At 35.4% G+C, this 20987-nt stretch overlaps 1 long non-coding RNA gene across 1 annotated transcript in view; it reads left to right on the forward strand.

Annotated features, from left to right (window-relative positions):
- The window catches only part of LOC143679314 (uncharacterized), a 59506-nt gene extending 38942 nt beyond the window's left edge, over positions 1-20564 (forward strand). The window contains exon 3 of the long non-coding RNA XR_013173645.1: positions 20458-20564. This is a non-coding gene — a long non-coding RNA (uncharacterized LOC143679314). The remainder of the gene's footprint in view (positions 1-20457) is intronic.
- Positions 20565-20987: the final 423 nt, after the last annotated feature.

Raw genomic sequence — 20987 nt, forward strand, 5'->3', positions numbered from 1 at the left:
AGCATCCATCGTCTTCTCAAATAAGCCCCCACTGCAAGTTGAAGGGGCATCTCGCGTATGCATTTGTATTTAACAGGCCTTGCTCTTGTATGGTCTGTTGCCAGGAAAAGCAACAAACGGAAGCTCATTACACAAGGTGCCATCTCATTATATGAGCAGCAACTCTAGAATAATTAAAACAAAATACTGAAAGCCTAAAAGAAAACATGAGTGACGTTAAATTCAAATAACTGTGCCTTTTATTTTAGAAATATTTATCCACTGCAAAAGAGTGGCACACTTAATGAATATCCTCAAATGATTTTGTAGTAGGGCAAATCATCTATGAAAGTAACATGGTTATAAAAGAATGGCATGATCTGGCACCCAATGAAATCCAGTATTCTTGTAAGCAACCCCCATCACTGCAGCATAACTCTCTGGGAGCAAGAAAGCTACACAATCTGGAAGGGAAATAAAGCTAATTTATTTTAGCTTTAGTTTCAGAGTTGACTAAAATGCTTACAGGGTGCCATGAAAATATTTCGCAAACTAATCTAATGCTGTTCAAAGTAATTACTGTCTTTCTTTCAGGCAAAACACAGTTGACAGAAAACAGCAAATGGTTTTTAGGGGATTTTATAGGGATGAAGTATCATAGGCAAAGAAAACTGTCATTACTTTAAACCATAGCCTCTTGAGACTTTATTTCAGAAACCCTTCCAAATATCTCTGACAAATTTAGAAAAAAAAAAAAAGGTTTGATTTGACTATTAAAGATCAGTGAGAGGGAAGAAAATCACTCAAAGTTGTTGAAAGTGAGGCTATTTACAAGGTCTGCAAATACTGTTCAAATACATTGAAATTGGGTGGAAAAAATTCATGCGTATACAGGGTATTTGTATATATTTAAAGAGAAAGAGAAGAATTAAACTAAAATTTAAGACTTTTTTTTTCTTAACTCAACCTCATCTCCAACTCTCACTGTAGGGTAGAGGAAAGGAAAACCAATTTGTAAAAATGTATCTTAGAGTCATAAAATAGAGGATAATTTCAGATATGTGGTGAATAGGATGTTGATTTTTAATCTCAAGTAACAACCTGAGAGAATTCTCAGTTAAAACCATTGTAATGGCTAATGGGCCATAAGAACAACTGGGATTGTGATGACATGTAGGTGTAATAATCTGGAGGAGATAATAGTATGACTTGTAAGAGAACTGTTTCAATTCAACTTTCTCTTTTAACTGCTCTGTGACTTTAGAGCTGTGGGGTACCAATCCTAAGTATCACCTTGATACCACATTGATACGCAGTGACCCCCATAATGTGGTGTTACATCCTTTGTGTAATCATCTCACCTTGAGTGTACGTGGCACCTGTGACTTGCTTCTAACACACAATATTAAACAAAGGTTGTGGAACGTCACTCCTATCACTCTTTTGATATAAAGATGCCATTTTGGCAGATTGGAGTGAAAGACTCTCCTTGTGGGCTTAAGAAAGTAAGTCCACATGCCAAAGAATGGTAGGCAGCCTCTAGGAACTGTAGAAATACAAAAAGCCAGGGCTCTTAGCCATGCAGTTACATGACAATGAATTCTGCCAACAACTCGAATGAGGTTGGAAGCAGTCTTCCCAGCCCAAGCCTTCAGAGGAGAATGAAGGTTGGCTGATATCCTGATGGCAGTCTTGTGAGACCCTGAGTACTCACCTAAATCCTATCTGGACTCTGGAACCACAAAAACTGAACTAAACAAACAAACAAACAAACAAAGATGCATTGTTCTAAACTACTAAGTTGGTGGTCATTTGTTATGCAGCAAGAGAAAATTTATAAGATATACTACATTAATTGCTTTGAACTTGAGTTACTCCAACTGAGAAATCAGATGTATTTGGATAAATTATTTCTAGGATATCTCTTGGAGCTAAGAGTCCGGGATTTAAAGAGTTTGAGCTGTAAAAGGGAAGTCACTGCTCTCATTTAGGCAACAAAATAATGAATATGAAATATAATCCCGTGATAGGTGTAAGGACAATAAGGAAGGGCTGAACTTGAGTTTTGCATCATCTCCAGTATGAATGTCATGGTTTAGTGACTGTTTTTAGTTGTTTTTTATTGCCCTTATGTCCCACAGAGTCTTGGAAGATGTTTGATTGCTCTGGTACTTGATCCTCTTAAAACTAACAGGATATTGGACCCTTATATTTAGGGTTAAATGCATGTAACTTTCCTCACATGGTATGATTCCTCTTTCTATGTTATTTTCAATCAAGTTCTAAGTTAAGTACTGATGCTTTCAAAAATTTTGCATAATGTTCTTTAAAACTGCAAATTAAATGTAACAATAACTGTACCTCAAAAAACATAATCAGAACTGCATTCTGCCTTTTCAGTAACTTCCCCCTCCCTTGGCCATGAGGCTGGGTTATATTTGTTCAGAGGTAGACAATGTAACTGATTCAGAACACATAGTTTTTGTTTAAGAAGTTTTCTCTCCATGCTAACTATTTGATCTATTGTTTAAAAATATAAGAATCAGAATGTTTTTCCATACTATTGGATATGATTCCTTTGCAAAAGCATAGACTCACAAAATATCATTTTGCTGCTCTATGGCCACTATTTTATATAAATATCATTTTGCTGTCTTATGGCTACTCTCTTTGCTATATTTTAATAATATAACCTGTTTATTATCCCATAACCTGGCACACTTAGGTTGCCTTCCCATTTTCCCAGGAAAAAGCAAGAAAAGCATCACATCTGTTGAGACTGAGAAATGTAAGCTACTCTATACAAATCTCTATTAAACAAAGGTGAATGAGCCATAAGTTTCCACTTGTATTTCCTATTTCTTTACTTGAAAACAAGAATACTAATTTAGTAAGGACATATCATTAGATCATTTTAGAAAACTTGCCTAATGGTCTTTTTCTCGTTTTTGCCTTTCCACCATCCTCTCTTTTTTTCCTTACCATTCTGTCTCCAAATACATTGGGCCTTAGATCCTATAAAATGCATGTAATTTAAACCTGGCTTCTCTTTAACAGCTCTTCAGCGCTGTTGGAGAAAAGCAAAGTTTTATACATATTAAAACTAAAATGTGAGCTACCAGTTAGGAATATAGATGAGAGTCAGTAAAGATAGGTGTGGATAGGAATTTGGGTTTCCTTCCTGGGATTTTAATTTGGTGGTATATTTTGTAAGATGCCAGGAGCGCTTTTAGCATTCATATCATGCAATTAATATTTATTTTTTTAATACAGAATATAAATTGGAGAGGTGAAAGCTTTGGGAATGGGCAATGGGCTTGTATGGAGAGACCCACAGGAAATCAATTCTATCTTCCTCTCTCTCTCTCTCTCTCACACACACACACACACACACACACACACACACACACACCTCAAAGCCTGAATCCAGTTCTTTCAGTTTCTTTCTTTGCTTATTTATTTGCTCTCTCTGTATCCTTTCCACCTTCCATTTTTCAGATTTTTTCTACTGAAGACTTTAAGAGTATCAATGTTGCACACCTCAGTCTAAACAGTCCTACTCGAGTTTTCTCTTATTAACATGTTTAAAATAATGTTGTAGTTCCTTCAGACTTAAACACGGTGTCTTTATCAATTTTAATTATGTTTTAAGCACAGATTTCGGAACATCGAAATTTGTGTATCCTATATGCTATTTTTATGTCACTGATTTCTTATGAACATTTAGTAAATCTTATTCTTTGAGTGTAGAATATTGACGGAAGACTAATTATCATTTCTGATAAACTCATGAAGTCCTCGTATTCTAAAACAGTCTTAAGAGCTAAGATGTGAATTCAATTAGTGCGAAATCTCGGTTATAAGTCATTTTACCTTACTGCTAGTAGTTCTCAGTTTTACTTTAACCTATTATGTGAAGGAAAAGAAATATCATGAAGGAGAATTTACTAGGTGCCCTAAATATCAGTAGTAGTTTTCATACGTTGCTTCTGGTTTTATGATCACATCAACTCATTTCAGAATTCCTATTTTACAGTGAATTTTTCATAGACATAGTTCATTTTCAGCTCCTTGGGAAAATAAACCACACTGAAGATGCAGATACTTTATAATTGAGACTCTTCTTGAAGTTTGCACTCCAAATCATAGTTACAAAAATATAAAGCACAATTCATATTCACTAGCCACTTTTGAAATTGACAATTCATTTTCTGGCAAGAGTTGTCTAATCCTTTAAAATCTATTATTTCATCAAACTCAGGGCAATTCAGTAAAAGGAAATAAGCACAGTTTCACAGTGCCATCTGTTCCATACACATGTTCATATTGAATCTAAATATCTGGATTTCTATGAACAATGGAGTAAAATTCATTTTTAATCCCTGGAAAAAATTTTTGCTTGTTTCACTCTTGATCTTTTCCCTGCAATTTCAAAATAATACATGCTCATTGAGAAAATTATGAATTTAATAAAAATATAAGGAATAAAATGAGGTTTTATTTGCATTTCACAGAGACCAGATCATGGGCCTTGAGCAGACTGCCAGTCCTTACAAAATATCTAAATTTTATGAAATTGTCATTCCAACCTCAGTTTCCTCAACTGTAAATGGAGTTATTAACAGTGCATAAATAAGGCTGTTTTGAAATTGAAGTATGCTTATACATTTATTGTGAATAGCATACTTCCTAGCATACCAAAATAAATTTAAAAATTATCATCATCACTATTAAAAGCAATTTTTTTCAAAAACTAACTGGATTTTGTGATAGTTTGATTAGCATGTTACCATCTTCATATTTTATTCATGAGAAATAGAAAAAAATTCTAGTGTAATGCATAGTAATATTTAGGTTTTTTGATAAAGATAGTAGATATCAAATATCTACAGAAACATTTGCAAATTTAGGTAAAAGAAAAATCAGTAAATATCAGAATTTCTCATTTTTCCTTAATGCATTAAAATTAAGAGAGGATTTAAAGAGCCCATGCCTGTGTCTTCCAGAACCAAGAAAGAGGCATTTTGAACTTTCCACATTTTATCCCACTAAAGCCAGTGTAATATATATACAAATGTAAATATAGGGACAAACATTAATGTAATTATAAATATTTCTCAATCTATAGTAGATTTTATATTATTTTTCCTGTGCATGCCTTCTTTATGATCCATCACAAATGCTAGCTCTTAAAACATACTTATTAATTCAATTGTGATAGCATTGCATCTCCAAAGACTCTCAGAGGGTAATGACAGGTATTCATTAGATGTACTTAGATGCCAATAATCAAATATTATCCATTAAATAATAGAAAAGAGGAAAGAGAGAAAGGGAATATTTAAAGCATGGTAATTTCATCAAAGGGACTGTTTAGAAATCAGGAATGATCTTCTAGGGATTTTAATTTTGTTTTGATCATTTAAAATAGCTGGCATAATCAATTAGGGAAGCTATAGCCAAGAATCACTAATCTAAAACATATATATTATTTACTATTCTTTTTTTTAGAAATTGATGCAATGTTCTGATAGTGATATCTAGCAAATCACATGATACTTCATTATAAAAATAATTGATTTCAGCTTTAAATAGACTAAACAAAGTGAAGATAATTAGAAACATCACTACAATGAGTTTTGGGTGAATGCAGTGAGCTAGGTTTGCATAGTTCATCCAATGAATAACTATTTACTTTCTTTTGTCACTTATTCTCTGTGTCTTAGTTTCATCATTAATGAAATGAAGGATTTGGACAAGGCAATATTTCATGCCCTTTCCCTATCCAAATTTATAATCCTATATGTTATTTAAAGATAATAAGAAATTATCTTCCTAATATCTGCTATAACAGTCTTTTTAGAAATGCAATTGTGAAATCTAGATTTGCTGTAAAGATGAGAAAAGTTGGTCACAGCTCTCAGGATGCTGACACAGTAGGGGACACTGTCAAATTATAAGTTCTCCTCTTAATAGATCACCATTGTGAAAAGCCTATAAAGAAAGCATGCAATATCATGTTCCCTGTTAACCGCTGTGAGTTTTACAGTATAATTGTCTAAATTGATCTGTGGAAAAGCCCTAAATCGTATTGAGTGGTGAAATCAAGCATATTTATCTCAAAATTAAAAAGCCTTTATTAAGTAGAAAAGCTTTAGAAAATACCTTTTTAGAGTATATATAGAAAAGGCTTCAATAAATTCCTGCGATTAAATTAGATTTGGGCTGTTAAAAGCCTCTGTGACTTGAAATCACAAGATTTCTGAGAGATTTGAAAGAATTAAGTTAAATGGATCAATAAGGAGTTGAGCACTCCTGATGACTTTTGGGGGGAAGCAGAAACTATTTAACCTTCAGTTCCAACTACTTTGTTGGCATCCTCCAAATATAAATGGAAAAAGTTTAAAAGAAAGAGAAGGGGGAGAGGATGATTGTGAGGATTAGGCAGGGAAATCTGTCAGCAGGAGCTGAAGTAACAGAATCTGTCCTTACCAGAAAAGTAATGGCATGAGCAGATGCACTGAAACCATCCATACTTCTTCATAAAAACAAGAAGGCAATTCATTTTACCAGGAAACCTTATGAGTTTGGAGGAATATTGCAACAGGGAAAATATGGATTTTTCTTAGCAAATGTGCGGAAAGAGATTTTCTACCGCGGTGACAACAAAGTGAAGGGAAAAGAAAAACAAAGTGAACGAAGATGCCAAGTGAGACAAGGGCAAGTAGCTGGAAGGAATCATAAATTAATTAAATCTTTAAAAAGTAATTCCTGAAAGAGAGGAGAATATAAACTCACAGCTATTTATATGAAGTACTAGAAAGTAGGCCAGTGAAGGGAAGTAAAAAAAAGACTAACTTCTTGGACCCAGTGAAATAAAAAATTTACCTTATTTACCATGGAACTTTGGGGAATAAGTTTCACCAAACTTGCTCAGTCATTCCACTTAGTAACCCTCACATTAACATCAAGAAGCCCTCTCATAGTTGGCATTTGTCAAGAGTATATGGTCTGGCTATATGGCAGGGTAAATTAAATGAGGGTAATTGCCAATCTATACTGAATTATAAAGAATCTTTGTGCTGAATGAAGGCATTCTGAGTAGCCAAGAAGAGGAGGTGTTGACATAGTATCTGGGCAGCTTCAACCAAGGTCCTGGAATGAATTCAAATCCAGGAAAACGAATACCATCCATTCCTGAGATAGTCAAGCTCATACAAAAGTGTCAGCATATGCTTAGCAAAATCAATTTAAAAATGTACGTAAATAGTTGACAAAACGTTGACAATAGAAATTCACTAGTTTTTGGAGAAATGAGAGAGATTGTTTGTGTTCTTTTCAGTAGAGAACTATAAGCCCCTGACCCACATTTAGTTATTGAAACAAGAGATCCTGACTCAGTGAAATCAGTGTCTCCTGAAAAACATTTGTCTTGAAATATAAAATGATTAAAAACATAAGCTGAAGAGTCTAATGGAAATTTCTCAGAGTTTTCCTATCTCCACCATGTTATGCTTAATATTATAAAGTTAAATACTTCCATATATTTCCAAGCAGGAAAGTCCAAAAATAAATCTGTTAAAAATCACTAATTGGATCAAAGAGAAAATCAGTGTTATATTTTGATCAAATACGTTCATATGTCTTAATATTATATGATGACTTACTGATTAGGAAAGAATATCTGGGCCAACATTTCATTGACATTTAAGCATCATAGCATAATAGCAAATCTAAGTCACTTGGAGTAAGAGAAGCTGCATTCTACTTACTGCTGGTTCTATCTTTTTTTGCGAGGTGAATTTTGGAAAGTTACTTCATTCCTCTGAGACATTGTTCTCTGTATACAACATGTTGATAATTATGGTTAATTAAGAGATGTTTCATGATCGAATTAAATTAGATTGTGAAGGCAACAATGCAATATTCTGCCTGAATTGTAGTAATATTTCATTGCAATTTTTGTGAAAATTTTGATTTGCTACATTCAATTCTTTATGTAGAATTAACTTTGAAAGTGACAGTTTAGCAAAAGGAAGTGAGAAGGTAGGAATATAAATGATATTATGAAATTGGAATGAAATAGATGCAATTGCTGTCAATTTGTTTTATCACGTGCCTGTTCTGGAACATTTTCCTCTGTTCAAAACTTCCAACTGTGTGGGAAGAGTTAGGTTTTGTAGGAGCACATGATTCTGCATATTTCTACTAAAAGTTGTGGTAAATTTGTTGATAAACTTGAGAGTAGTTGAGAAATCAATACTTTGAAACTTCAGTTCATGGAGACCTTTCACTTATGGCAGATTGTGATGTCAAGAATTACTGCATAATGCACTCAGTAAGAGCCAAACTTCAAAGAGAAAGAAATGATGAAAGGTAAGAATATTTAGAATCATTAAGCAATCTAATACTACAAGAATATTTCTGAAAGAGCTTAGTGAATATTTATTTTTGTAAAGTTTCTGCTTTGTAAGCATTATTTTCTAATGCCTGACTAGGCATAGTTCTCTTGCCCTTTTCTAAAAAATACTACAAAAGCATTCCTGTACACATGTTTTCATTTCATTCACTCTCTTGCAATAGCACTTTAACCTTGTTTCACATTGTTATTTACCTTTCCAAGTTAGACTTAAGGTTTTTTTTAAGGCAAGGGTGATGCCTTATATTAGTTTGGCAATCAAGTTTTATAGTAGTTTGTCAAACACCTATTACATATTCAACAAATACATGTTGAGAGAATGAACAAATTAATAGTGAGTTTGCAAATAATACTAAAGTAAGGCACAGAAAATTAAGGAAGTTAATTGAAAAGCCAAGGTGGAGGGCAACCACGTTTATGTTGTTCCCTAACTTTTGCCTTATAGAACTATTATTTTAAAGATGTGAACACCTGGGGTACAGAGGAAAGAGTGAGAAATGAAGGCAGTCAGACCTGACTCCAAACCTCTCAGCCACCTTCTGTTTGCATTATATTAGGTCACTATTTCCCTAGGAATCCTAATCCTGGCTCAAGGATGATTAGCATAAATTCCCAATGGGAATTTCATAACATGAATATGCATTCAATTCTTCTCTCCAAAGCTGTGGGGGTTGTACGAGTATATAATAGATGCTAAAAAGGCAAGTCCTTTTCCTGCACATTTATCTATTACACTATAACTTCTCATCATGGGATGAGTCTATCTTAAAGAGAGATTTGGGACTACATAGAATTGAGGGTCTTTGGATTAATTTGTCCCATTCCATTGTAATGGAATATTAACTGAATCAAGTTATTATATTCTATTACATTCACGCTTTCCTTGTCAAGATTATGTTTGATATTTCAAGTGGTGCAATAGTTTTGAATTGTATATAGTTTATCAAACATTTTTACCTTCAACATTCCTTATCAAATGTTGTTTCAAGAAAATACATTTTTTTTTTATTAACGGAAAGAAAGAAAAAAAAAGAAATTAACACAACATTTAGAAATCATTTTTAATGAAATTTTGAAGCTACTATGTGATATTTTTGGGGATTGGGTAATTTTGATTAGCTAAAATCATGAATGATTTTCAATTTGAAGCGGCACAGCTTATTGACACTACAGGACATTAGCTGCTGGTGGTACTGCTGATCTATGATCATTGAAGCACAATTTCCTAGAAGCACATTTTAAAAATTGGGTCTCCCAGAAACTCGTTCCAGAGGTTCCATCCCTACTTTCTTTTCAGGATTGTTCTTCCAATAGCCAGATCAATCAAATAAGCTATGAATCCCTGAAAATTCCATAACCAGACAAACATATTCCCCAACTGCTATTGGCAAAATGAAATAGATAAAAGATAGATTGAATTTTTAAGCATCATGATGAAAACAAATGGGAAATAAAAATGATATTATTTTACTTAGTTTTCTAATTATGCATATTTAAAGTGATGCTGCTGATCTAATTCTTTCTGTTTTGTGGCATTTCTATTAAATGTCTTCACCATATCTAGCCTGTATGACTTCAATAGCCTTATAACTTATCTCTTTCCTTCCTTCTTCCACCTAGCTCCATCCATTTCACCCCAGAGTAATGCCCCACTGCACTCAGCAACTATTCAAACACCAGTCATGTTAATTGTAAGGCACTGACCTTGGCTTACTTCAGGCTTCTCTCCCCACATCATCTCTGAGTCCCAATTCCCTCAAGTGATAGCTTAACTTCATTTCTTCATTTGTACTCTGCTATCTCTGTTCTCCCAATCTTCCCACAATCTCTGATATTACATCTTTCCCTCCGAAATTAATCTTGCTCACCCCATTATTCAATGTCATTTTAGTAGACATCAATTTTTGCACCAGGTGCTAACCATTGCTTGACCCTGTGATTCACAGACAGATATGAATCCACAGAAGTGCCCTTGCTTTCCTTAAAAACCTTTTCATGCTGCCTCACATCCTTTTCTCTTCTTAGCACTCACCTCAGGTTTATTAATAAGGCACTTATCTCACAAAAAGATGTGTTTCCTGTTTTCTTTCCCCTTATAGAACTAGTCAAAACTGGTTGGAACTAACCCTGATCGCTGACACATGTGTAGATGAAAGTAATACTGGCCAAAAGTAACTCAGACCAAACAACACCCTTGTAAGTGGAACCACAGCAAGCAAAACAACAGGAAGAAAAATGCAATGGGTACTTAGAAAGCGCAAGAGGTCTGACAAACTTCGGCTTCAGCATCCCAGCCCATACCTCAGAAAAACTATCAGCAGCAGATCCACCCCAGCTGAGCACAGCCTATGGCATGCCCTACCCTGAATGAGCCTTAGAGATTCCCTTGCCCTCTGACTTGGGAAGACAGATCTGAGCTAGCTGCCCCTGTCTCCTTACTTGGTGCCTTATAATAAGCTCTTTCTTGGAAAATCAGGCGTCATTGAATTGGTCTTTTGTGCGCTCGGACAGTGAATCCCTGCTCAGCAGCAGATGTTGTTTTCAGGAGCTCCATATAAAACACAGTTCTCCTGTTTATCTGCCTGTACCCTTTGCCAGAGAGTAAATCATCACGTGTAGCTTCTCATCCTAAGCCCACAGCACAATACCTGGTACATTAATAAAAAAACAGTCATTGATTGAATGGGTACACTTATCTGGGCTGTTTTTGGATTTTCTTTATTTTGTTAAGGAGAGGAAAATACTTGAGTAGGAATGTGAGTTCTACCCTTTTAGTTCTAAAAGAACAGCTAAGAGCAGATAAATATCACTTTATTGATTATACTTTGTTATAAATGACTCAGCTGTCATGCTTTAGAATGAATATCATGTCTAGGCTCAAACATTCTTCACAAATAATAGAGTAAACAGGAAATGGAATTAAAGCATAGCACTCAAACTCAACCAACCGAGAGGATATTTGTAACACTGACATAACCTATTTGAAGAGCAAAATTGGATGAATGAGGCCTGGAGAGGATAATAGAGATAAGAAGGAAGTTGTTTCATAATACAGAAATAGAGAAAACTTCAGAAACTGCAGGAATGAATGTCGAGCAGAAGACAAGGTGAAATGGAAAGAAGTGCTGAAAAGAAAAGGATTGTTTGAACCTCTTTTAATTGCGCAGATTGAAGGCCAGGTCTAAATCAACACCCAACTTGGACTGGCTATGCCCCTCTTTACCGTCACTTAAGCAATTGATTCAGATTATATTTTTGTCTTAACTAGGCTGCAGGTCTTGCTCCTTGTATGAAGTTCCCCACGCCCTCCCATACCACAACTATCAAATGAATCTTATGGCTGTGAGACTGCAGGGAAAAACAGCTCTCAGACTGCAGGAAAAAATAAGGCATGGGAAGAGAGAGACAACTTCAGATACTAGCTATTCTGAAGTATCCATCTCAACCCCCAACATTCCTCTCTCCTCTTTCACACTTTTATAAACTCAAGCACTCACCTGCCTTCCTCAGAGTTGAGTTTCACTCTCCTTCCCCTGGTAGTTATGAATAAAGTCACTCTTGCTTTGACTTTATGGTCAGGTTCAGGTGTCAACTTGGCCAGGTGGTGGTACCTGTGTGTTTGGTTGGGCAAGTGCTGTCCTGTCTGTTGTGATAAGGACATTTCATAGAATTAAATCATGATCATGTCGACTGCATTCACAACTGATTCCATTTGTAATCAGCCAAGGGGAGAGTTTTCTGCAATGGGGGATGCTCAATCTAATCACTGGAAGCCTTTTAAGGAGAATTCAGAAGAGACAGGCTCTATTCCTGCTTTGGCTGGTGAGCCTCTCCTGTGGAGTTCGTCCAGACCCTCCATGGGAATCATCGGCTTCACAGCCTGCCCTGTAGATTTTGGACTCTACATTCCCACGGTTACATGAGACATTTTTATAAGTTTTATATTTAGAAATACTTCCTGTTGATTCTGTTTCTCCAGAGAACCCTAACTAATAACACTTGCCTGTTTAATGTTGTAACATCGTCCAGTGCAAGTTTTCATTGAACATAACTGTGTTTGAGTATGTGAACTGTAGAGGCTTCAGCGAAGAGCAGAGGTAAAAAATGGGGCAAGAAGCAGAGAGAATAAATGAATGAGCACAATGAATTGTGTGGCCCTGGCCACCTTCTCTGACCTGGGACTCAGAAAGGAGCTGAGATTCTTTCCTGCCTCCCTCATTCCCGCTCTCTTTCATTCATTCATTCTGCTCCCCTCCCCACTCCTCTTCCACACACTCACATGCACACACACTTTTTCATAACAGAGCAGAGAACCCACTCAGGAGAGAACAAAAACTTCTTTAGAAGATTGGCTTACAGTAACTACAGTTTGGAGGACTCAATAAAAACTGACCAATAAAATAAAAGGAAACCATCAAGCTTTTGGGAGAAAGCAGAGAATGAGAGGGAGGGAGAGAGAGAGAGGCATGGATGAAAAGATGGCAGAGTGGGTGAAGAAAGAGAGAGACAGAGAGAGAGAGAAAGTTAATTAATTATCAAAGAGATAATTTAAGATATAGTGGTGTGAAATAAGAATGGGCTCCTAAAAATAGGAACAAAAAAGAAAAGAATAAATATCAATTGGCAATTAAAATTATGAGTGCTGAAATTTTATAAAAATCCAGTAGACAGAGTGAAGTTAAAGATGATCTCTAAAAGAATAAAATAAAAGAATAGGAGTCTGGAAATAAGGAGAAAAATTTAAGAAACTCCAAAGAACAATCAAGGAGCGAGAGCAAACTCTGACTAGTAAGAGTTCCAAAGAACACAGTAAGGAGGAAATTGCTGATGAAATATTGCAAGATTATTTTCTGGAACTAAAGGACATAAAAGTCCAGATGGAAATAGCCTACCACATCAAAGTAGAATTTAAAAAACTAGATGAATCTCTTAGCATAATTTTGAAATTTCAGATCACCAGGGGAATAAATTGTGAATTCTGGAATTTCTAAGAAAAAAATTAGCATACAAGAAAAATAAGGTCACAAGAAAACATTAGATTATTAACAACATTTATATTTACCATAATGCTATTTTTTGTAGTGTATTTGCTGCTTGATAAAACCTAAAAATCTTCTTTTATTGAATTCATTAATAAAATTTCCTTTGAGTAAGATGTTTTACCTTAATATGAATTCTACCTAACTTAGGGTGGAACTTATTTTAATAAAATTTGAAACTACAGATTGAATGGTTTGCAAACATAGCAAAATGAAATCCTGAGTTTTCATTCTTAATTGTGCATAATAATCTAATGCTTCCGCATTTATTCCGGTGGTTTGAGACAGGTTTATACTCAAAAGTCTCATTTTCTCCTTAATACAATTTGGTAATTTACATCAGATTCAGTACAACAAGAGAGAATTTGGAAATGCAAAGAACAATGTAAAGCAGGAACACCCAAAATACATTCTGAAGTAAGGTGAATTTGGAGTCTATACTTTTCAGCTACTTAAGAACCATGTATAGCTGTCTTAGAAACAAGGCAAGATGATTTTTTTTCTCCCACAACAAAGAGCTGTTCTGCAACAGACCTGCACCACATGCATTTGGGGCTTGTTACCTAAAGTTGGAGCATAGCAAAGTCCCAATATCTTGAGGCAGATTTATTCAAACCAGAGAAACTTTAGACTTTCCTCATTGCATCATCCTATACTATCAAAAAGTAAGCTGAACCAGCTCTCTCCTGCTTCAATCTTCTGACTCATGACTTTTTGCCCACAGAGTAAAGTACCCCAATTACAATGAATACTTCCTCGTATCTCAGCAGTACAGAAAAAATAGTGGCTGATGTCCTCACCTGCCTGACAGAAAAGAGGGTGGTAAATTGCTTTAATATAGGACTCTCAGAAATAGATTTCATAGAAGTCACCCTAACTAGGACAATGGTCATTTTTCTCTACCATTAGTTCTTCTGCAAACTCAGCAGGAGAAATGTCCATTTAATTAACATTAGTGCTCAAGACACCTACTACTTGGGGATTGTTTGTAGACTTTAGAGAACCTCAAATGCCTTTTTTTAATTTTAATTTTTTTAAAAAAAGACAAATTAATGGTAATATTATTTGATATAAGACATATATGACAAAATATTTCACACATCTTGCTTTATTATTTAAAAGGATTGGTCATGAAGACTTTTGTATAGCATATGCGAAGTAGCTTGACATTTGCCATGTGATCCATGCCAGGAGTTAATGGAATGGACTTACTGAATTAATCTATATTGTTCATTGTCACCCAGTACCCATCTTCGTCTTTTTTTCTTAAGTAATCAGATTCACCCTACTTCTGCCTGTGATGACGGTGGAAAAGTTAGAAAAATGTATTTCTTTGCCTCTCTTCACATAAATATACATACCTACAAAGTTAGGTTCTGAGCAGTGAGATATGCACAAGAAGTTATGTATGTGAAATCCAACTTTAATAAGAAGTTGCTTACCTCCACTTCCTGAGGACCATAATGTCATCATGTAGATGAGAGCTACACTTGACAGCTGAGCTTAGTAAGAAGAAGGAAGGAATCTGTATTCTTGTGCAATTTTAAGATGGAGCAGCCTACCTCTTTCTGAAGCATTTGCCAATCTCTGAACAGTTACACAATAAAGATATCAACGTCCATTTTATTTTTACCATTGTATTGGGACTATATTAGTTATAGCAGCCTAGTTTATATCCAGTGCTATAAAAAGAAATGGTACCTAGAAATAAGGTCCTTTTGTAACAGAATCATAAAATATCTGCTATTGACTTTGTAGTAAGAGACCTGGTCTTAAGAGGCTGAATAGGTTGAAAGCTTTTGATCATTATTATGCTCTGGAAAAATTTTGTTAAAACCATTTCCTGCAATAATTTGGAAGGCAGATCACATTTCTACAGAATCCATAGTACCAGAGATGGTTAGAAAATGTAAGAATAGTGTTATTTGTTGGTTTTTCCTTGTCACTCTTAGCAAGGTATTATGAGAAAAATGAACTTGAAAAAGAATTCAAAAATATAATTCAAGGACTATGGTTACAACATGGGAAGTTCTTTCTGTCCATGGTCTACACAGTAGGCAAGACCAAATACATACTAACCTCAAGGAACAGGTTTATGCCTGTCACTTCATGCTTTTCTCAGAGCTTCCTTTGTTACCCAGTGGGAATTAGCCCAGAAGCAAAGGTCAGATTCAGGTTGTTCCAGTCTCATGAAACACATGGTTTCAGATGGCATCCAAGTAACGGCAAATAGCCTGAAGAAAGGATATTCTGATCACAGAGATGTAAGGTTTAAGAGCCACGTCTGTGTGAGGCATTTGAATATATGACATGCACATGAAACTAACTGGAAGTGTATACTATGAAGTCTGCTAAGTTTTGTACAGATATGTGTTGCTAAAGACACCACAATCCTGGACTGCAAAAATCTATATTTTTTCATCATTTTCAAACAGAAATTTTGTACTAACTAAGCAAAAAAGCCCTCTTCCCAGCCCACCCCTGCTGCCTTCCAGCTACTGGCAATTCAAAATCTATGTCCTATGTAAAATTTGCTTCTTAGCTGTACTTCATATAAGCAAGATCATATAATATCTGCATTTTTTTGTATCTGGCTTATTTCTTTCAATACCATGTCTTCAAGGTCCACTACGTTGTAACATGTATCAGAATGTCATTCCTTTTCACAGCTGAATACTATTCAAATAGTATTAATGTAATTAATACTACTGAATTGTCCACTTGAAAGAATGAATTGTCCTATTAAAATAAGAAATTTTGAATTGTGTATATATTATTACAATCAAAAGTTGTTTCAAAAAAATGTGCCTCTTTACCCCCCAAAGAACCACACATTCGTGCACATTAGAGCCAACCAACGTGCACCAGCATGAAGCTGCGAAGGCATAATTAACATGCGTTCCCCCGTCAACTGCATAGGTGGCCACAGAGAATATTAAATGAGGAGATACTTCCAGACAGAAAAGCCCAAGAGCATTAATCCAAAGCAGAGGAAGTTAATCCCAGAGAACAGTAACTGAGGTAGCAGATGGACTAAATATCTTCTAGTGAATGATTCTTTACAATTTTCATCCAGTACTACTGAATAGCGGCTGCTATATATATTCTTCATTCTTCTGGTTTTATGAGTGTAGTATTTAATACAACTAACTTACTTCTACTCTACCATTGTACACTGAGCATATGGGGGAACAAATAAATCCTTGCCCTGTTGTGTAGGTTGCCATAACATGAGGAGTCTCATACAGACCTGAGGAAAAGAACTAATCCTTTTCCAAGGATCCTGGACTTACCTTGAGCTGGATGCAGAACCCGGTGGGGACACTGGGATTTCTCCCAGGGGTGGAAAGAAGGAGGTTTTCTGTATGGGCAGAAAGATACTAAGCAGTTCAAAGGGGAAAACTATGGAAGAATTGTCTTTTTAGAAATGGAATGTCCATCAGCTAGAGACTACTTTCGTTTCCTGCATTCAGCGGTGGCCATGTGAGTACAGTTCTGGCCAATGGGAGGTAAAATGAAGTTGTAAGTGTAAATTATAGGTCATGTCTTACAAGGAACGCTTGCTCTCCATTTTTTGTTCCTCCTTTCTCAATGGCAAAGAAAGTGACATGACTGTCAGTGTATGAAAAGGCTCCCTGGGGAAGGCTGAAGCATCAAGCTCAAAACAACCTGAATCCCTAAATTAGCCCATGATCAGAAAAGTGTACCCTTCCTATTCCTTGAGAGAAAAACTAATTTATATCTTATTTGAGCCACTGCATTTTCCTATGTTATAATTAACAGCCACACATTTTATGAATACTGGAGAGGATAAATAGGAGCAGATTTACAATTTAGGATGGAATCCCTGACTGTGGACTGCATGGCAGACTGGAAGGAGATAGAAATTACAATTAGAGGCTAGAAATAGCCCTTGTGAGAAATGATGGTTTAAAAATACAACACAATAGCAATGAAGATGAAGAGACTGCTTTGACAGACATTGGAGAAGCAAAAGTGACCAGACATTTTTAACTAATTAAATCCAAAAGTTCAGAAATAGAGTTTGTTTTAGATGAGTCCTAATTCTTTTTGGTAAATGCATACTCTATGCCAATATATACTACATGATCCTTGCTGTGACTAAAGCAAAATGCCTCACTTGAAGAAAGTAATAATTTTATTTAGAAGCTAAGACTATATATATATGGGTGTATGTGTATGTGTGTTTGACAAAATACAAGCAGCATCTTTTTTAATTGCAAGAGTAAAGAAAAGTCTATAAATGCTCTGAACTCTCAGGAGAAAGACTTGTTGTAGGAGGAGACTTCATAGCGTATGTTCAGCTTGAACTGAACCTCAAAGGGTGAACCAAATTATGTTAATAAAGAGAGAACATATAAAAAACATAGTTCAGTGAAATGATTAGCAGTTAATTTTAGCTCATCAGGAAGCTACACTCTGAAAACTTCTATTTAATTTGGCACTAAAAATATCCGTATTTTGATCCATGAACTAATTCATTCTATATAATTTGAAATAGACAAAGAAAACATTGTAAAAAATGCGTTGTGTATTTATGTGTATGTGTATCTCTACTTCTGCACTAAGTTTTCAGATATTTATATTTTATCAACTTCATAGGTTAAAAGAAGTAAATTCTTCTAAGGAAGGGTTCTAGTTTGCTAGCTGCCAGAATGCAATATACGAGAAATGGAATGGCTTTTAAAAAGGGGAATTCAGTAAGTTGCAAGTTACACTTTTTAGACCTATAAAAATGTCCAAATTAAAGCCAGTCTCTAGAAATGTCCAATCAAAGGCATTCATCTATGGAAAGATACCTTGGTTCAAAAAGGTCAATGAAGTTCAGGGTCTCTCTCAAGTGGAAAGGCACATGGCCAACATGGTCAGGGTTTCTCTCGGCTGGAAGAGCACATGGTGAACACAGCGTCATCTGCTAGCTTCCTCTCCAGCTCCCTGGGAGGCATCTTCCTTCTTCATCTCCAAAGTTCGCTGACTGGTGGACTCTCTGCTTCGTGGTGCTGCTCAGAATCTCATCCTTTCTCCAAAACGTTTGCTCTTTTATAGGATTCCAGTAAAGTAATCAAGACCTACCACATCTCCACCCAATCCTGTTTAACAACCACTCTTGATTGAGTCACATTTTCAGGGGGGTGATCTAATTAAAGTTGCAAACATACAATACTGAATAGGGATGAAAAGAAACAGCTGCTATTACAAAATGGGATTAGGATGAAAACATCTCTTTTCTAGGGGACATACATCCTTTTAAACTGGCACAGGAGGTGAGTAGCTGGGGCTTACTTTAGATTTCCCATGATATCTGCCTTGCTGTAGATCATCACTGAAGATTTTTTAAAAAGATAAATCCATTGTAATGTGTCCTTTATTCTGATTTAATTGTGATCTTGAAAGAATCCCTACATCGCTTTTTGGTATATAATAAAGCATAATATTTATTGAATACTTACTATATTATGGGCCCTCTTCTAAAACTCTTGTGTGCATTCATTCATTTAAGAATGGAAGATGGATAGAAGGAAGGAAAGAGAAAAGGAAGGAAGGTAGGTAGGAAGGAAGGAAGGAAGGAAGGAAGGAAGGAAGGAAGGATCAATAAAGGCATTTCCTAAGATTCTCTCAGATGACTCTTAAGTTTGGGGTATGACTCTGCATTCTTTAATATTTGTAATGATCACATAGCTGGCGTTGCTGAAAAGTATACCTTAGAATGCTGCTGAAAGAGGAACACATTCATTGTGTTCAGTAATATATTTTTTAAATCATCTTTCCCATCAGTATACTCTCTCTAGGTCATTCCACATTGTACGGATGACCTAAAATGCCTCAATATTTCCTCTCCCTAACTCTGCAACTTCATCAGTGTTATAGCTGCAGTTTCACCTTTCTCTTCCCACCCTTTTACTTTCTCTTCCATTTTCCTCTCTCCTGCCTGTTTCATTCTTCCCATAAAAGTATGAAACCCTTCAACATACCACCTTCTCCAATTCAACCATCCCCCCGCCCCCTGCTCCTTATTTCCTATCTCAATCTGCCAGGATAAGGACTAGCATTTTCTGAACATTTACGAGTTAAATTTTTCTGAACATTTACGAGTTAAATTTTGCATTGTTCCTATCACAATTAACAGAGGACTGTGCAAAAACTTCTGGAAATAAAACTCTTTTTATACCTTGAGGATTCAGGGTCCAGGGCATTCATAACATTAAAATAGTCTGACTACAGAAAGTTGCTAATAAATCCCTGAAGGTACATTCTGTATTCTGGGAAACTGAGCACTTACAATGGCAAGCTGCGTAATTCTATCTGGTTCCAGTAATTGCACCAATTTGTTTGAAAGATAGAAATGTGCCCTTTACTCTAAGAAAAACGAAATTGAACATCCATATCCAGTGCCTGTAGCCAATTGACTTTGTTCTAGGGAAAATCTTTGCAAAATTTGATCTTGCCCAAAGTTATCAGAAACTGTCCAGTTTGCTTCTGCAAATGCTCAGTCATTTTTTGAGGGCCTTTTAAAAGTTGAATTCCTTCCTCATTTACTAATTTAACAGACATTTATTCCACCTGAGAATATTCTAGACACCGTACCTTTTCTAGGAATAAAAATAAGAATAAGGAAATTGTTCTGTTTTCAACAAATTTATAGACTTTCAGGTATAAAATATGTAAGGATCACAATCATGTACTAGGTGGCATGGTAAAAATATACTCAGGATAGGAAGGAGGAACAAAGAAGATAGAATGAGTTCAATCCAAGAGTTTGAGAAAGACCAGGCACTGCTAAATATTGAAAGTTTAATAGGTATTTTCAAGTGGAAAAATGTGGGAAGGGATACTAAGTAGAGAGAATATCATGAGAGAGCATGTATGGGTATCAGCATCGTATATGGGGGAACTACAAGTCTGACTAGAAACTGGGGAATTGTACGGAGAATCTTTAGTTTGCTTTCACTTTAAGGCATTTTATTACTTCTGACACTCCAATTTCATCTTGCTTTCCAGGTGCCACATATTAATACTCTTCTTATTGGGAGAAGAAAAAGAAGACAAAGCCATGAAAATTCCTGAGGAAATTCTGTAATTGTTTTTGGCAGTCTTTTTCTTTTATTCTTTAAACAAACATAAATCTGTTTTCTAGTATAAGCAAATCGTTATAACTTGTTTCCTCACACTGGTATTTGAACAAAAAAGTGGGAAATTTCAAAACAGAAATCTGCTTATAACTTCTGAGCTGCCCAGTAAATAGCAAACGTAGACCAGCATGTCCTGGCTGCAGAAATATGCAAAAGATTTGAGTTTCCACAATATTACCCATTTTAACTATTTTTCTACCATAAATTGCAATCATTGCTAGCTTATTTACTACTGGGATGGCAAAAAAATACTACTACAATCTCAAATGCCAATATAAATACATTATAATTAATATAAATCAATACTTCATTAAAATGTAACTTCACGAATGAACTCATACTTATTTGCAGAGTATTCCATGACAGATACAAATTGCATAGGATAAAAAGACTGGGCTC

The sequence above is a fragment of the Tamandua tetradactyla genome, chromosome 4 (genome assembly GCF_023851605.1).
Source record: "Tamandua tetradactyla isolate mTamTet1 chromosome 4, mTamTet1.pri, whole genome shotgun sequence".
Classification (NCBI taxonomy): Eukaryota; Metazoa; Chordata; class Mammalia; order Pilosa; family Myrmecophagidae; genus Tamandua; species Tamandua tetradactyla.